This window comes from Equus caballus, chromosome 22, assembly GCF_041296265.1.
Source record: "Equus caballus isolate H_3958 breed thoroughbred chromosome 22, TB-T2T, whole genome shotgun sequence".
NCBI lineage: Eukaryota > Metazoa > Chordata > Mammalia > Perissodactyla > Equidae > Equus > Equus caballus.
Window position 1 is genome coordinate 22,344,643 of NC_091705.1, and position 15,309 is coordinate 22,359,951.

A 15,309-nucleotide genomic window follows, 5' to 3' on the forward strand; every position below is an offset into this window, starting at 1 on the left:
TCCTCCATGAGCACACAAGCTCTTCTCGGGCGTTTCCTTTTCTCATCTCTAAAATGGGACAATGGCCTGGAGGCTGTCGCGACATTTCTATAAGCTAATGTTTGTAAATCAGGATGGTAGACAAGGACTGTTGTCCTAATGAAAGAACACCCAGAGCAAGATGGGTCGCTCCAGCCCGAGGAGTTGGGCAGGGCTCTAGGAGGCAGGGCCGTTTGAGCTGAGCCCTGACAGCGGGTAGACTGACTCGTCAGAGAAGGATGGGAGGACGCTGCAGGCAGGCAGCTGCCCTAGCCAGGCTGGAGGTTCATAGTCAAGCCCCAGCTCATCCAAGTTCTAGCGGATTTCTCCAGCCAGACCAGTCTCTCTCTCCTCCTGCTCAGTTAATGCTGACGGCGGTGGGACAGACATGTAACACACCTAAGGCTTCGTCACACACCATCCAGCGCTTTACTGATGTCTCCGCAACCTGCATGGCCTTGGGCTTCCTGGTGAGCCCATGCGTATCAGCGCACAGCTGGTTTCATCATTTATTCATTTACTTGTTCATTCATTTATTCATAATGAATTTATTGATTTGCTTAACAAACATTTCTCAAGGGGCTTCTCCACGCCAGGTGCTATGTCAGGGGGTGGGACCCAGCATCAGGAGGGCCAGGCTTCCTGCCCTGGAGGAGCTCATGGTCTCACGGGGAGAACGGATGAGAACCATCCGTGCCAACAAATAAAGAGAAAATAGATGGTGATGATGTGTATGAAGGAAGCAGACAAGAGGTTGAGAGATGATGTCAGAGAAATCTTGCTTCCTCTGGGGTGGTCAGGGAAGGCCCCCTGGAGGAGGTAACAATCAAGCTGAGGAGGATGAAAGGAACAGCCTGAGAAGAAGGATACTCCAGGCAGATTGAATATCATGTGCAAAAGCCCTGAGGTGGGCGAGGATTTGGCATGTCAAGGAACTGGAAAGAGGCCAGTATGGTGAGAGTGGAGCCAGCTGGGGGCTAGGAGTGGGGCAGGGGACCGGGCACGCAGGGCCCCTTAGGCCATGGAGAAGAGTTTGGTTTTTGCTCAGAATGTGACGGGAAACCAGTGGGAGGTTTCAAGTGGGAAAATGGGAAGATCTCTCAGCTGTGGGGGGCACTGCGGGGTGACAGGAGGCCAGAGGGCAGCTGCGGCAGGCATCCAGATGAGATGCTAGACACTCTTGCTGTCCCCAGGCCTGGTTCTTTCATCCCTGTCTGCGCACAGCTCGTGTTGAGGACTCAGTGCCTTGCAGTGCAATCCCTTCCTTTGCTGGGTACTTTGCGCTGCAGGAACACGCTCCCTTTGATCAACGATTCTCAAACATTTCTTCCTCTGGACCCCTTTACACCCTTAAAAATTATTGAGGACCCCAAAGAGCTTCTGTCCACGTGGATTATATCCAGAGCTGGCGCCAGGATGAGTTAAATCAGCGTAAAATTTAAGGAGTGCCAAAAATCTCAGTAATCAAGATAAATATTTTAATGCATTATTTTGAAAAATCCATGTTGGAGCCTGAGGCCAAAGGAAATATTAATAATATTGATCTCATCTTTATTTTAAAGTTTGATGTTTTGTTCGTCATGAGTTTTGTGCGTATCTGTGAATTTTTTTCATCGTCTTCAGAGCAATGGTGCTGTCACGTGTCATGTCAACTTCGGAGAACTCCACTGAGCAGCAGAAGGGCCAGGCGTGGCTCAAGGTTGTTGTGAATATAGTTTTGATCTGGGACTCCCCGGAATGGCCTCTGGGCCCCAGCAATTCCAGACCTGACTTTGAGAACCTTTGCTTTTGAAGGAACCCAAATCTTCTCCAGGCGGTTTCCACCCTTCAGCGCTGGGTCTACCCCAGGGGCTCCCCAATCCTTCCTCCGCCTTCAAGGGGCAGCGCCAGGAGGCTGAGCTTCAGAAATCACGCTTCCCCCGCTTCTGCTCCAGGTTAATGACCTCCCAGGGCATGAGGGTTCCCACCCGCCCCCCAACACCGCCGTCCTCTGGACAAGCCCATTTGATTGATGTGTCTGAGAGATTGAGGACCCCCAAAGAGGATCCACATCCCCAAGGATGGCCTGAGCAGTACAAGCCCCTGTGGGCCGGTCACCTCCGACCTTGGGACACTCCATCTCTCTTCCTGCCCCTGGGTCTGTCCATGCTCCCGCCACCTGCCCCGAGGTTCCTGTTCCTCCTCCCTCCTGGGCTGGTGATCTGAGGGTTCTAAATCTCTCTGGGTTTCCTCCGGGCTCCTGGAGAGCAGGCCTCTCCCCAAGAAACAGCATGCAGGCAAAGAAACTCTCCAGTGTACCAAGCCGGCTTCCAGGGGGCCAACTTCTGAAAATTCAATTTGTCGTCAGTATAAACAGGATCTCGAGGCTGGCGAGGGCAGGCTCCGAGGAGGGCTTCTGACCGGGAGAAAGGGAGGCAGCAACCTGCGGGGGTGACGGGCTAACGGACCGTGGGCACATTCCTCGGCAGCATTAAAACCCGCTGCTAATCACAAACAGATCCCCGCCCAGGGCCGGCCTTTGTACGCTGGGATTTCTCTGCACACCAACCCCGAGCCCGCCAGGCGCTGCCTCTCCTGGACACCTCCCTTCCCCTCTGTGGGCCTCAGTTTCCCCATGGCCACATGAGAGGACTGAACATGGGTCTGCACCCCAAAGTCCTTTCTGTCGGTCTGAAATCCCAGAATCCAAACTTCTCTGACTCAAAGGCCCCAAGAGTCTGGAAGTCCAGGATTGGAAAGTGCTGGGGTTTTACGACTGCAGAATGTGACAAGTCAGTGACAGTGGCTTCTAAAGTGCCATGATTTTAAGATTCAGCGGCTCTAAGATCCTGCCCATGTCACTTTCGATGATTCTAAAATTCTGAGTCTTAATGATTTTAAGCGTCTGAGGCAGCGAACTGTGGCTCTGGAGCCAGACGGCATGGGTTCATCTCCTGCCAGCCCCACCCCCACTAACTAGGTGACCTTGGGCAAATTACATGACCTCTGGTGCCTCAGTTTCCACATCTATAAAGTAAGGAACACAGTGGTTACTACCTCATGGAGTCATTGCGAGGACCAAATGAGTTAATATTTGTAAACAGTGCCTGGAGCATAGTAAGCACTCAATAAATGTTTCAACGCTTCCATTATTCTAGACTGGAAAGTTTCTACAGCCCCAGAGTCTGAGATGGCTGTTTCTGGGTCCCCAAGACTCCAGGGCTGAAAGTTTCAGAGAACTCATTGTTCTAAGATCTGATGATGCGCTGATTCTGGAGGCCAGCTGTGGACATACGTGTTTTGGTGTCTCCACCCCAGGATGACGGGGATTTACAAGGGCAAGCTGAGAAGCCTGGCTGGTTGGCCTGATCCTGGCACTCTCAGCTGCCAACTCAAAGAGTATTGCTAGCTTGGGACCTACAACCTCTGAGAAGTATCCTTTTCTGCCCCCAACACACACACATGCCCCTACTTGACCGTCTGGCCAAACATTCATTGATCTTAACTAACTCCTGGAATCCATGGAGACACAGGAAGACAGTGACCCCAATAGCTTAGAACTCCCTTTCTCAAGAACCTGCTGTGGCTCCCTACTGCGAGTCCTATTTCTCAGCCTGGCTTTAAGCCCCTTTATACCTTGTCCACTTTAAGGTAAGTTGAGGTCATCTGGAGTAGGGAAGGGAGAATTGGGATGATTTCTTTGGAAGTTCCCTCTAGGTCCATATACCTTCATCCATGCATTTATTCACTCCATGAGTATTTATTAAACATTCTGCTATATGCTAAGCTCTGTTCTACACCCTGGGGACATAAAACTGAAGAAGACAAGGTGTCTGGTTTGGGGAGCTCACAAAACTCTTTTCAGGCCCCGCTCCCTGCAGAGCATCACCCTCAGGGGCTAACAGCATGGGCCGTTCCCTGACCAACGCTCGGTGCCTCATTTGTAAAATGGGCCAATAGCACCACCGACCACATAGGGTTACTGTAAGGTTTAAAAGAGACGGTGACAGTGGAGGACCCGGCCCAGTGCCTGGCACAAAGCAAGTCTGAAACCCATGGAAGCTGCCATTGTTGTTCTTCTTGTTGGTTTCTACCCCCAGCTCCCTTCAGAGCGCTTAATGTGAGGGTTAAAAGTCAGACAGGCCTGGGTTCAAGCCCTGGGATGTAAAAAAGGGACAATCATAGTGCCTGCTTCCCAGGGCTAGCTTCTTGGCAAGTCGGGCATACCCAGCGGGGGCTCAGATGGCGGCCAGGACGTATTCTCGCTTCCCTCCAGCTCTCTCAGAACTGCCAAGCACCCTCGCCACCCGCATCAGCCCTCACACGACACATGACCTGACGACTTCCCTTCCCCTGTGGCTCCCAGGTCCTCTACATTGGACCTGAGGAAAATCCGCTCTAAGGCAGAGGCTGAGACAGTTGGGCATCATGCAAAAGGCAATAGGGAGCCAAGGCTGGCCCTGGAGAGAGGCAGTCTCCAGATGAAGAGCATCGCCTGTCTTCCAGTGGTTCCTCTGTACCCTTTGCATCATGTCCTCATAGCTGCCAGGGGCTCCCGCCAACTGCTGACCATGAGACCCTGCTGTTTTGGGGTTAGGTTAGTTTTTCATTAAGTTTGCAATTATTAAGAAAAATGCAAGTTAAGTTGTGACGTGCTGAGCTGAGCAGGCTGGAGGTTAAAGCTTTTTCCCTGCCTGGGGCCCGCTGCCCGCCCCCTTGTTCTGAGTAAAGGGGAACATTTTTGGGAAAATAAACAAGGCAGCCTTGATCCTTTGGGGCCTTTATGAACTTGACCCTGCCCCGTTAGCAGGCTTGGTTGCTCTCCCTGTTAATTAAAGGGAGACTAGTTTCCAGGGAAATTTCAGCTCTGGCCAGGCCTGTGGCCACATCCTTGAGAGGCAGGCCATGGTGATGGGCCGGCTGGGCGGCTGCTGGCCTCGGAGGTAACAATTTGTCTCGAGATGGAATCCGCTCCCTCGAATAAAGGCACTTTGTGTTCTCTCCCTTTCTCACAGCCCCCTGGCCTCCAAGGAGGGGGTTGTTAGAGGGGAAGCAGCTGTGGTTCCTCAAGTGCAGGGGCCACCATGACAGGCAGCTCGAGACCCACCATCTGGGCCAGCCAGTCTCTCTCATTGTCCCCGGGCCTCCGTCTGGGTCCTCAGAGCTCCCGCCTACTCAGAAACCTGTGCATTCCTTCAACCATTCATTCCGTGTTCATTCAACAACTATTGAGCACCTGCTAATGTCCCAGGCCCTGTCCCGGGCACCGGGCATACCGAGGTAGGAAAGAAAAGCTCCGTCCGTCATGGAGCTCGCATTCTAGTGGGGAAGACAGACACTAAAGATGAATAAGTCAATATATAATCCATTGCCAGGCAGTCGGTGAGGACAAATAAAGAAAAGTTGGGAGGGAGAAAGTGATGAGTGGGCAGGAGTCCACTCTGAGGAGGTGACGTGTGAGCAGAGACCTGCAGGTAGGGAGGGGCGAGCTGTGGGGACAGTGGCACTTCTGCCATAGCTGGGACAGACTGGCCTCGCGCCTCCCTTCCACTTTTCCCCCTCTGGTCTTTTGCCAAGTCTTCCTGGATTGCCCTTTTCTCTGCCCTCTGACTGGCCAGCAATGACCTCTCTGTATTGTCCTTAATACACAATTTGGTATTTTATTAACAGTATCAAATGTATCTGTAAAAGCAGAACACACAGCTGTCTGGTTATAACACAGGCCGTCCAGTGAGAGAGTTAGCCACATTGCTGACATGCTTCTGCTCAGGATAATGATGTTTATCCCATTTAAAAATCAAATGAAATGGTATCTTTAACATGATGGACTAAAGGCATTTCTACTCCTGTTGTTAAAAAATCTCCCCAAAACAAGAGCAGAAACACAACCTCTGTCTTGGAGAAAACTGGGAGATATTGTAACCCTGAGCCACAATAAACAAAGAAGGGAAGTGGATAAAGAAATGGCCAGTGACTTAGCAGAGAGGAATAAGTCAAACCCAAACGCGTGCTGGGGGTGGTCGCTATGTGGGTGAATTGCTGCAAAGAGAAACAAGCTGATTTGCCTGCAAGATTCAAAAATGGGAGAGGCCGGGTGTCACAGAAGATGCTAGTGAGGCAGGGACTGAAAGCGGGGGGATGGCTTGGAAGTCTGTACAAGGAGCACTGAACCCCTGGGTCCCTGACCCCCATCCTGCCCAGCCAACCAATACAATAGCCCCTCTCACATCCAGGCCAGCAGAGGGAGGTTTATTATCCAGAGAAGGAGAATCAAAGAAGCTCTAGAATCAGGGACAACAGGCCCAGAGAAGATGAGATCCTCCGCTCCATTCGTCCGTCTAGTTTCAGAACGTCGTTGGGGGGGGGCTTATGCCCTCCCCCCGCTCCCAGGCAGGGTATTATCTGGCGAACCACTTCTAAGGCAAAGACGTACAGACATGACAATCTGGGGGAAGGGAGAGTGCATCACAGAAAAGCTAACTAGCAGCCACTCCATCACTCACCCTACACAGAAGCCCACCAGTCCATCATCCCCACCCACGGCTTCCAATCAGATTGTTAATGTGGATGGACTGCCGAGGATCACTACGTAGTTAAGGGAATTTCCAATATGAAAGGCAGAGGTCAAAGCAAACCAGGAGGTGGAGGGAAAGGACTTAGAGAAAGAGACAATGCAGAGAACAGAGAAAACTTCAAAGTACATCCTGCAATTAATGTCCTTTGAGAGATGAAGATATTGCCTCCATGAAACATGAACAGGAAGCTATTAAAAAGGCCAAGAGAGTAAGAAAGTAGAATTAAAAATGTGTGGTGGATTGCACAAATGGCCACAAGTTTCTTCCGTCCCAGAATGCCTGTCCGTTTGCCCCTCGGGAGATGGGAGTCTGTTCTGATGATCTACTGCTGTGTAGCAAACTACCCCCAAAATTAGTGGGCTAATTTTGTGGGTTAGAAACTCAGGGAGGCCTGGGTTGGGGGATTATTCTGCTTCACCTGGTGTTGATGGAGGTCACTCAGTGGTTTTCAGCTGGTAGTTGGGCTAGTCTGGGGGGTCCAAGATGGTGGCACTCATGTCTGTCGCCTTCAGCAGGGATGGCAGGAAGACCGGTCTCAGCTAGCACTGTTGACTGCACTGGTTACCTGTGGCCTTTCCAGCATGGCGGTCAGAAGTAGTTGGACCTCTTGTGGTGGTTGGTTTCTCCCAGAGTGAGCATCCCAAGAGAACCAGGTGGAAACCGCATGGTCTTTTCTGACCTAGCTTTGGAAATTGTGTAGCATCACTTCTGCAGCATTACTAAGGCTGGTCCAGACTCAGGTGGGGTGTGTGTGTGTGACAAACCCCATCTCCTGATAAGACAAATATCAAAGAATTTGTGGACGTGTTTTAAAATGACAGCCTCATGCACGTGGCTGGTGGTTGATGTCAGTTGACATCAGCTAGGGTAATGGAGGTGATCTGACCACGGGTCTCCCACCTCCAGCAAACCAGCCTGGTGGTGCTCACAGGGTTCCCCAGAGCTGCAAAGGGGCAAAGCCCCCAAGCACAAGTGCTTATCAATCCTCTGCTTGTGTCGTGTTTGCAATTATCTTATTGGCCAAAGCAAGTCACGTGACTAAGCCCAGCATCAGTGTGGGAGGGGCTTGGGCAAGGGCTCAGACCAGGAGGGGACTGTGGGCTTTATTTGGTAAATCTCCTAGATAAATAAAAATAGGCAATCTTTAATTCAAGGGGAAAGTGCTGGGAGTTTAAGAGAAAGGAAATGTCCTTACAATACAGTACTTGGTAGGAAACAATATTTGCCTTGCCATAATAATGAAAACACTGGTGTGAAATTAACAAAAAATGGATATTGTATTGGGAAAGGGGAGAGAAGAAATGGTGTCATTGAACTAAATCCTCCTCTTTTATAACAGGAAGTCAACATATAATTTCTAGAATGGATACGTCAAGAGAGAGCTGTATGTTTTGTAAGATGTAGAAGTATGGAAGTCACAGCTAAAAGATATCACAATGCATTTCGGAATTTCTCTGCATCACTCAAGGGCCATACAGATGCCAGACTCCTGGTTGTGTCCCCGTGTGTAGCAGTCATACTTCTGGAGCCCCCCGAAGGGCATGTGCTGGGAGAAACTTCCCTGACTGCCCTCCCTCAGCTGGGTTAGGGGCATCTCCTGGGCTCCCACATGGGTTTTCTGGAGGACAAGGACATCCTCATCACTGTATTTGGGGTCCCTCTAAACTGAGTTGAATCTGATCGTCCCCTCAGTTTTACACAAGGGAACTGGAGCTCTGAGAAGGGATTTGATCAAGGGGACAGTGAGGCCCTGGTGTGGCGACAGTTGACAGGAGTGCTGGGCCAGCGGCCTTGAGTTCTGGTCTCTGCTTTGCTGCTTTCATGGCTGTGTGGCCTTGAGCCCCTGACCTCTCTGAGGCTCAGCTTCTTCGTCTGTAATGTGAGATAATTCATCTAGTCCATGAGGGTTAAATGGGATCGTGTGGTCAGGTGACCCAGTGGGTCTTCAAAGGTCTTGGTCTCTCATTCTCATCAGCGAACATTCACCCCCCCCAAATATTTTATATATTTATAAAGTAAAAACATTATAGCAATGTGCCAATATATCTTTACCTTATATAATATATGCAAAAATGGAAATTAAAAAAAGATGAGATAAAAAACATACAGACAGAATTACTAACTGTTTTTCTGCCCCTGACTGGGGTGTGCCCTGCAGCACTTGGCCTCTACGTTAGGAACTGTTGGTCTTGGACAGAGTAGGTGCTTAATGAGGGGAAGTGGGTTTAATGCTAACACTTAAAAAATATACAATTATTACTGTTAGAGAAAAATCCTTGCTCTGCTCCTCGACTGTAAGGACAGCGGAAGTGGAGACCAGATAGGATTCCCTGAAGTGTACACAATAGGAGCTCAATAAATGTTTGTTTATGGTTGTGCCCAGTGGTGAGAGAAGTGTAGAGGAAAGAACAGTGGGTTTGGAATGAAACAATCTCGGGCCCAATTTCCAGACTGGTCACAGGCTCACTGTGTGACCTTGGGCAGGTCAGTGCAGTTGTCTGCACCTCGGTTTCTGCATCTGTTAAGTGGAATTTACAAACCCTTCCTGGTAGAACTGAGGCGGGGACGATGGACGTTGATGGATGTGACGTGCTCCGCACTCTGTTCTCATGAGAATGCTGCTGAGTGACGGTCGTCATTGCTCGCCAACAAGCATCTTCTGAGCCTCCAGGGCGTGTGAGGAAATGTATTCGGCAGAGTGCTTTCGGCTGCAGGTAACAGAATATCTGACTAAAAGTGACTTCAACTATACAGGTTATTATGTTTAACTTTTTTAATTGGCCTGTTGTATAAATGAAGTGCATAAATCTGGAGCCCTACAGCTCGACAATTTTTGCACATACACCCACCACCCAGATCAAGATACAGAACATCCCGTTCAGCTCCCTTATGCCCTTTTCATAGCTAACCCTCTCCCTGTCCCCCCACAGCAAAGGGTAACCATGAACCTGACTTCTAACAGTATAGATTAGCTTTGCCAGCTCTCGAACTTCATACAAATGGGGTCATGCAGTACACACTCTTTTATGTCTAGCTTCCTTTGCTCAGTATAATGATTTTTGGATCCATCCCTCTTGTTGCATGTATCAGTAGTTTATCCTTTTTTACTGCTATGTAATATTCCATGGTATGGCTATATCACAACTTATTGATCTACATATTCTCTTATTGATGACCATTGGTGGTATTTCTTGTGTTCTGTTATTATGAATAAAACTACTGTGAACATCTTTATAATGAATAAAACTACATGTGCACATCTTTGAGGACACGTGTTCATTTCTCTTGGGTAAATACCAAGGAGTGGAGTTGTCTGGTCATTGGGTAAGTTTATATTCAGTTTTAGTAGCAATTAGTCAACAGTTTTCCAAAGTGATTGTACAAATTTAACTCCTGCCACCAGCATAGGAGAGTTCCCATTACTCCACGTCCTCGTCAACACTTTATATTGTCGATCTTTTAAATTTTAGCCATTCTAGTGGGTACAAGATCACATGTCACTGTAGTTTTAATTTGCGTTTCCTTGGTGAATAATGATGTTAAGCACCTTTTTATGTGCTTTTGGCCATTTGGATCTCCTCTTTTCTGGGGTTCCTGTTCAAGTTTTGCACAAATTTTTAAAAATTGGGTTATTCATCTATCATTGATATATTGTTATGAGTCCTTTATCACACAGGTATTTCAAATATCTTCTCCCAGTACGTGGGTTGCTTTTTTGTTCTCTTAATGATGTCTTTTGATAAACGGAATTCTTAATTTTAAGGTAGTCCAATTTATCAGTTTTTTCTTTTGTGATTGTGCTTTTTGGGTTCTTTATAAGATATCTCACAATAGCCAGAGTATTAAAATATTTTCCTATATTTTATTCTAGAAAAGTTTCATTAGGCCCAAGGGATTTATTATTATCACACATAATAAGAAACCTGTGGTCCTAAGGTTGGTTCAGAGGGTCAGCAATATTACCAAAATCTCGGGCTTCTTTGATCTTTCACTTTACCACCCTGACTGTGTGGTGAGAATGTTCCTTCATGGTCACAAGATGGCTGCCACAGCTCCAAGCATCACATCTTCACATAGCGATACCCAAAAGAAGGAAGAAGGGGAAAGGGGGAGGTAAGTGTAGATAAAGGTAAGAAACCCCATCCTGGAAGCTCCCAGCCCACTCTCCCTTTTGTTTCACTGGCCAAAACTGGGTCACATGAAACTATGGTCAAAAGTATGGTCACCCCATAAGGGAAGCTGGGAAAGTATCTGCTGTTTTCAGCCTCTATCATGAGAGACGGGTTCTGCCAGCATGGGAGAAGTGGAGAGCAGGAAAGGGTCATGTCTGATCAGTGAACAATGACAATGTCTGACACAGAGCATCAGTGGCAAACAGGATCCAGGCCCTTGACTCAAGGTATGGGGACCAATTGTCCTGGTCTGCCCAGGAGATGGGACTTCAGAGCTAAAACCAAGAAAGTCCTGGGCAAACCAAGACACGTCAGTCACCCTACCTCAAGGAGTCTTCACTTGGCCTGAAGTTGACGAGTAGACTAGACCTCGTCTCGAACGTGGGCGGCAAGAGTCATCAGATAAGGGACTGGGAAGGGAGTGTGGAGAGGCCTGCATTCAATTTAATTAATCCCCCAACTTTAGACCCCAGCCCCTGATTTCCACCATTAGCTCTACTTGAGCCGGTCAGTCTGGTTAAAAACATTTATGAGTGCCTACAATGCGCCAGGCTCTGTGTTAAATGCTGGAAATTCTGAGATGAATCAGACATGGTTCCTGCCCAGAGGAACTCCAGGCCAGTGGGGGGGACGGTCAGGTAAACAATCGTCCGTCAGGGCTCTGCTAGAAGCAGTGCCTCCTGTGTGAGGCTGCAATGAGAAGACAGTGCCATCTGGCAGAACTTTCTGGGGGTGGCCCTGCCTCCTCGGGGAGGCAGGGAGTCCACCGCATAGAGGATGAGTGGATAAGTTATTCCAGGCATGAGCGCTGTCCTCTCCCTGGTCTTCTTCTAAAGATGCTGGGCAGACCATTCCTGCGAATTTTATTAAGGTTTTATGTCCCCTTTAAGAACGGCCGCCTGTGCGGGCTCCCTACAAAGCCCTTCACACCCTCTCTTATTTGATCTTCACGCTGGCATTATGTGGGTGCAGGGCTGCAAGGAGGATTGCCCTTATTTTATGGAGGAGGACACTCAGGCCCGGCCAGAGGGGAGTTGTCATCTGCCCAAGGTCACATGGCTGACAAGAGCCGGACTGGGCATTGCAGCTCGGCTCCGTTTCCCTCCAGCTGCCCGCCTCCAGCAGGGCCAAGGCTGCCCCAGTGCTCGGGAGGAGAGCTCAGGTCTCCTCATGGCAGACTCGTCCCGTCCCAGGGCTCTGCAGTGTCCCCCAGCAGGAGCACCATTAGAGGAGATGGGGGCCGATGTCCCAGTATGGCCTCAGGACCTTGCCATTACACACCGGCCGGACACGGGGAAAACCTGCCCCCATCCCCACCCCCAGGGCCCAGCGCAGGCCCCTTGGAACTGGGAGTCATCCTTGCCCTCTCAGAGACGTTGCAGGTTTGGGGCTCCAGGAGAGAGTCCCACGGGGCCCGGCAGAGTCACTGAAGTGACCGGTCACTTTGCCAGACAACATCAAAATAAACATCCTCCAGGGAGGGAACTGGTGGCTCCAGGCTGTCCATGGTCTCAGGGGAGTGGCTCCCAGCACCAACAGGGTCTGCAAAGTGGGGACAGAAGCCAGACCCCGTACCCTAAAGCCAAACCCTGAAAGTCCTATGCAATCACCACACAAATGGGGCCTTGCCGCCCTGACCCTCTCCAGGAACTTGGATGTAGTCACTCACTCATTTCATCACTCAGTCCTTCCCTCATCTGCCCAACAGCTGTTTTTTGAGCACCTGACCTCAAGGAGCCTCTTAATTCTGATGCAGGCCAATGTAGCAACCTTTTCCTTCACCGCCATGCTTCTCTTTGCTGATAGAGCCCTGCTCTCAGAGCTGGGGAGGCGGTGAGGACGGGTGAGGATGGTGGAGAGGAAAAGAGACCTTAACAATTGGTCCCGTCAATAACACGCAATGAGTGTAATAAGACGAAAGGGAAGAGTGTAGAGACAGATCAACAGGTGATCCTGATTTCCTTGGGGCGGTGTGGGAGGGTGGCTCATTATGGGTTCTGGCATTCTTTATTGAAATCAAATTGTATCAAATATTTTAAAATGAACCCACATGAAATATATTTTTAGCTGTAAAATTATTTGAAAGAGTTTTTAAATTTTGTCTTTGGACAATACTGGCTATGAGTAATTTATTTAATTAACAATTGTCTAGACTCACGGCAATTGGCGTGCACCCCCGGGAATGCTCGCCCAGTGGGAAGAGTGGAACCACAAAGCGTGCTCGACTCCATCTTGAGAGGTTGAATGGACCGGGGATCTGAGTAGGGTTTTATTGGAGCAGAGATCTGTGGCTGAAACACTGTGGAAACTCTCTTCCCCTGGGGCCACCCCATGCAGCAGGATTGTAGGTTTGGACCAGGTGGGGAAGCTGGCATGGGACAGTCTGCCATGGAAGGGGCAGCACTCGGAACCCCAGGCCAGCATGACTTGGGATGGGGGGTTCAGCATCTAGGGGATGCAACGGGCAGAGGGGCCTCCCCTGGGCTGGGGATGGGAGAATGGGGAGGGGGTGGTACCTGTCTGACTAGGGCTAGCTCTCAGGGAAGCCTGTAACCTTGGCCTGGGCCACCTCCCACCTGCAGCCTATGACAGTTGGACCCCCCACGAGTAGCAGGAGACATTTATCTGCCCCCTCCTGCAGCGAAGAGTGTGGCGGAGGGGGCCTCTGGCTGCAGTCGGGGAGGGCAGGCCCAGCCCAGCCCCGGGCCTGAGACCCAGATGAATTTTGGAAAGGAATCCTCCTCGGAAGTGCTAGAGAAATGAGGATTTTTAAAAAATCACTATTATCATCATGGATCAAGAGCTAGAGAGCTAAGCTTAAACCATTCAGTTTCTTAAAAAAGTAAACCTGCAAATTTAAGAAAAAAATAAGTATCAAAATTCAGTACAAAAGGAAACCCAACGGCTCTTGAACACAGGGGCAAATGCTTCCCATTACTCCAAATCAAGAAAGTCACATTTTAAATGTACAATGGATTTGACAAGGACAGATATTTAATAAAGATATTAAAGTACATCCCGAAAAATTAATCACAAAGGAAAAAGTGATGGCTTCATAGTGGAGAAACTGGACATGACTTTAACAAGTGATCAAAGTTAACACCAAGAAAGGGACAAACTGACCTCACGTGCCTCCTGATGCAATGCACTGAGAAGGACAGAGTGTCAGTTCAAGGTGTTCCCGACAGAAAGACATAACCTGAGTGTAATCTTGAAGAAACACTGCACACACCCAACTGAGGGCCAGGACATTCTATGAAACCATGTCTATGTTCTTCAAAGATGTTGGCATCATGAAAGACAAAGAAAGGTCAAGAACTGTTCCAGATGAGGGGAGACTAAAGAGACACAACAACTAATGCAATATGTGATCCTGGACTGAATCCTGCACTGGAAAAAATTCTATAAAGGACATTGTTGGGACAGTTGACAAAATCAGAATAGAGACTGTAAATTAGATGGAAAGTACTGGGGTCCAGGGGTGGAGTGGTTGAGTTCGTGTGCTCTGCTTCCACAATCCAGGGTTCGCAGTTTCTGATCCTCGGTGCAGACCTACATACCACTCATCAAGCCACGCTGTGGCAGTCTCCCACATATAAAGTAGAGGAAGATGGGCAGAGACGTTAGCTCAGGGCTAATTTTCCTCAGCAAAAAGAGGAGAATTGGCAACAGATGTTAGCTCAGGGCTAATCTTCCTCACCAAAAAAAACAGAAAAGGATTAGGTGGCTGGTAGGTGGGGAACAGGCATTCCGCCATCCTGGGTGAAGTGTCAGGCCATCGGGCAACATCTACCTGGTTACAAACACCCATGCCCTTGGCCCCACTGATTCCGCTTCTAGGAGTTTATTCTGCACATGTACATATTTGCAAAACGACATCCACGTGAGGACAGGCATCGCAAGCCTTGTGGCAACAGCAAACGGCAGAAAACAACCTAAACACCCATCAGTAGGCCACCAATTAGATAAGCCAGGGCACGTCTAAACCATGGAATTTACGTAGTCGTGCAAAAGAAAGAGGCAGCTCTCCGAGCACTGAGGGAGAACGATGTCCAAGGCGTGCTGCAAAAGTGAAGGGCAGAACACTGCGTCCCGTGCCACCGTTTGGTAAAGACCAAAGGGGAGGAGCGAGTGTGTGCGCATACGCTCAGAAACGCATAAGCTGTTTCTGAACAGAAACACAAGAAAGGAGCCGAAAAGAGTCCTGCTCCCTGGAAGGGGAACCGGGCGACTGTGGGACAGGTGGGAGGGAGAATGACTTTCCCCAGGATCCGCTTTGGTACCGTTTGTGGTTGTACAACATATGTCTGTTACAGCCTATTCAAAAAAGAAGAAAGAAAAAAGAGGAGGGAGAAGACGTAGAAGAAGGGGAGGAGGAGAAGGAAGGAGAGACGGGGAAGAGAAGACGGAAGGAAGGAAGAAGGGAAATTATTTTTAAAATTCTTTAAAACTTTTTAAAAACTATTGTCAGCTCCTACCTGCTGTCCTGGGGCGCTGTTGGATAGGACTGAAAAGAATCACAGACGACAGACGAGAGGGGACAGATTTTGGCCCCTTCAGCCCCA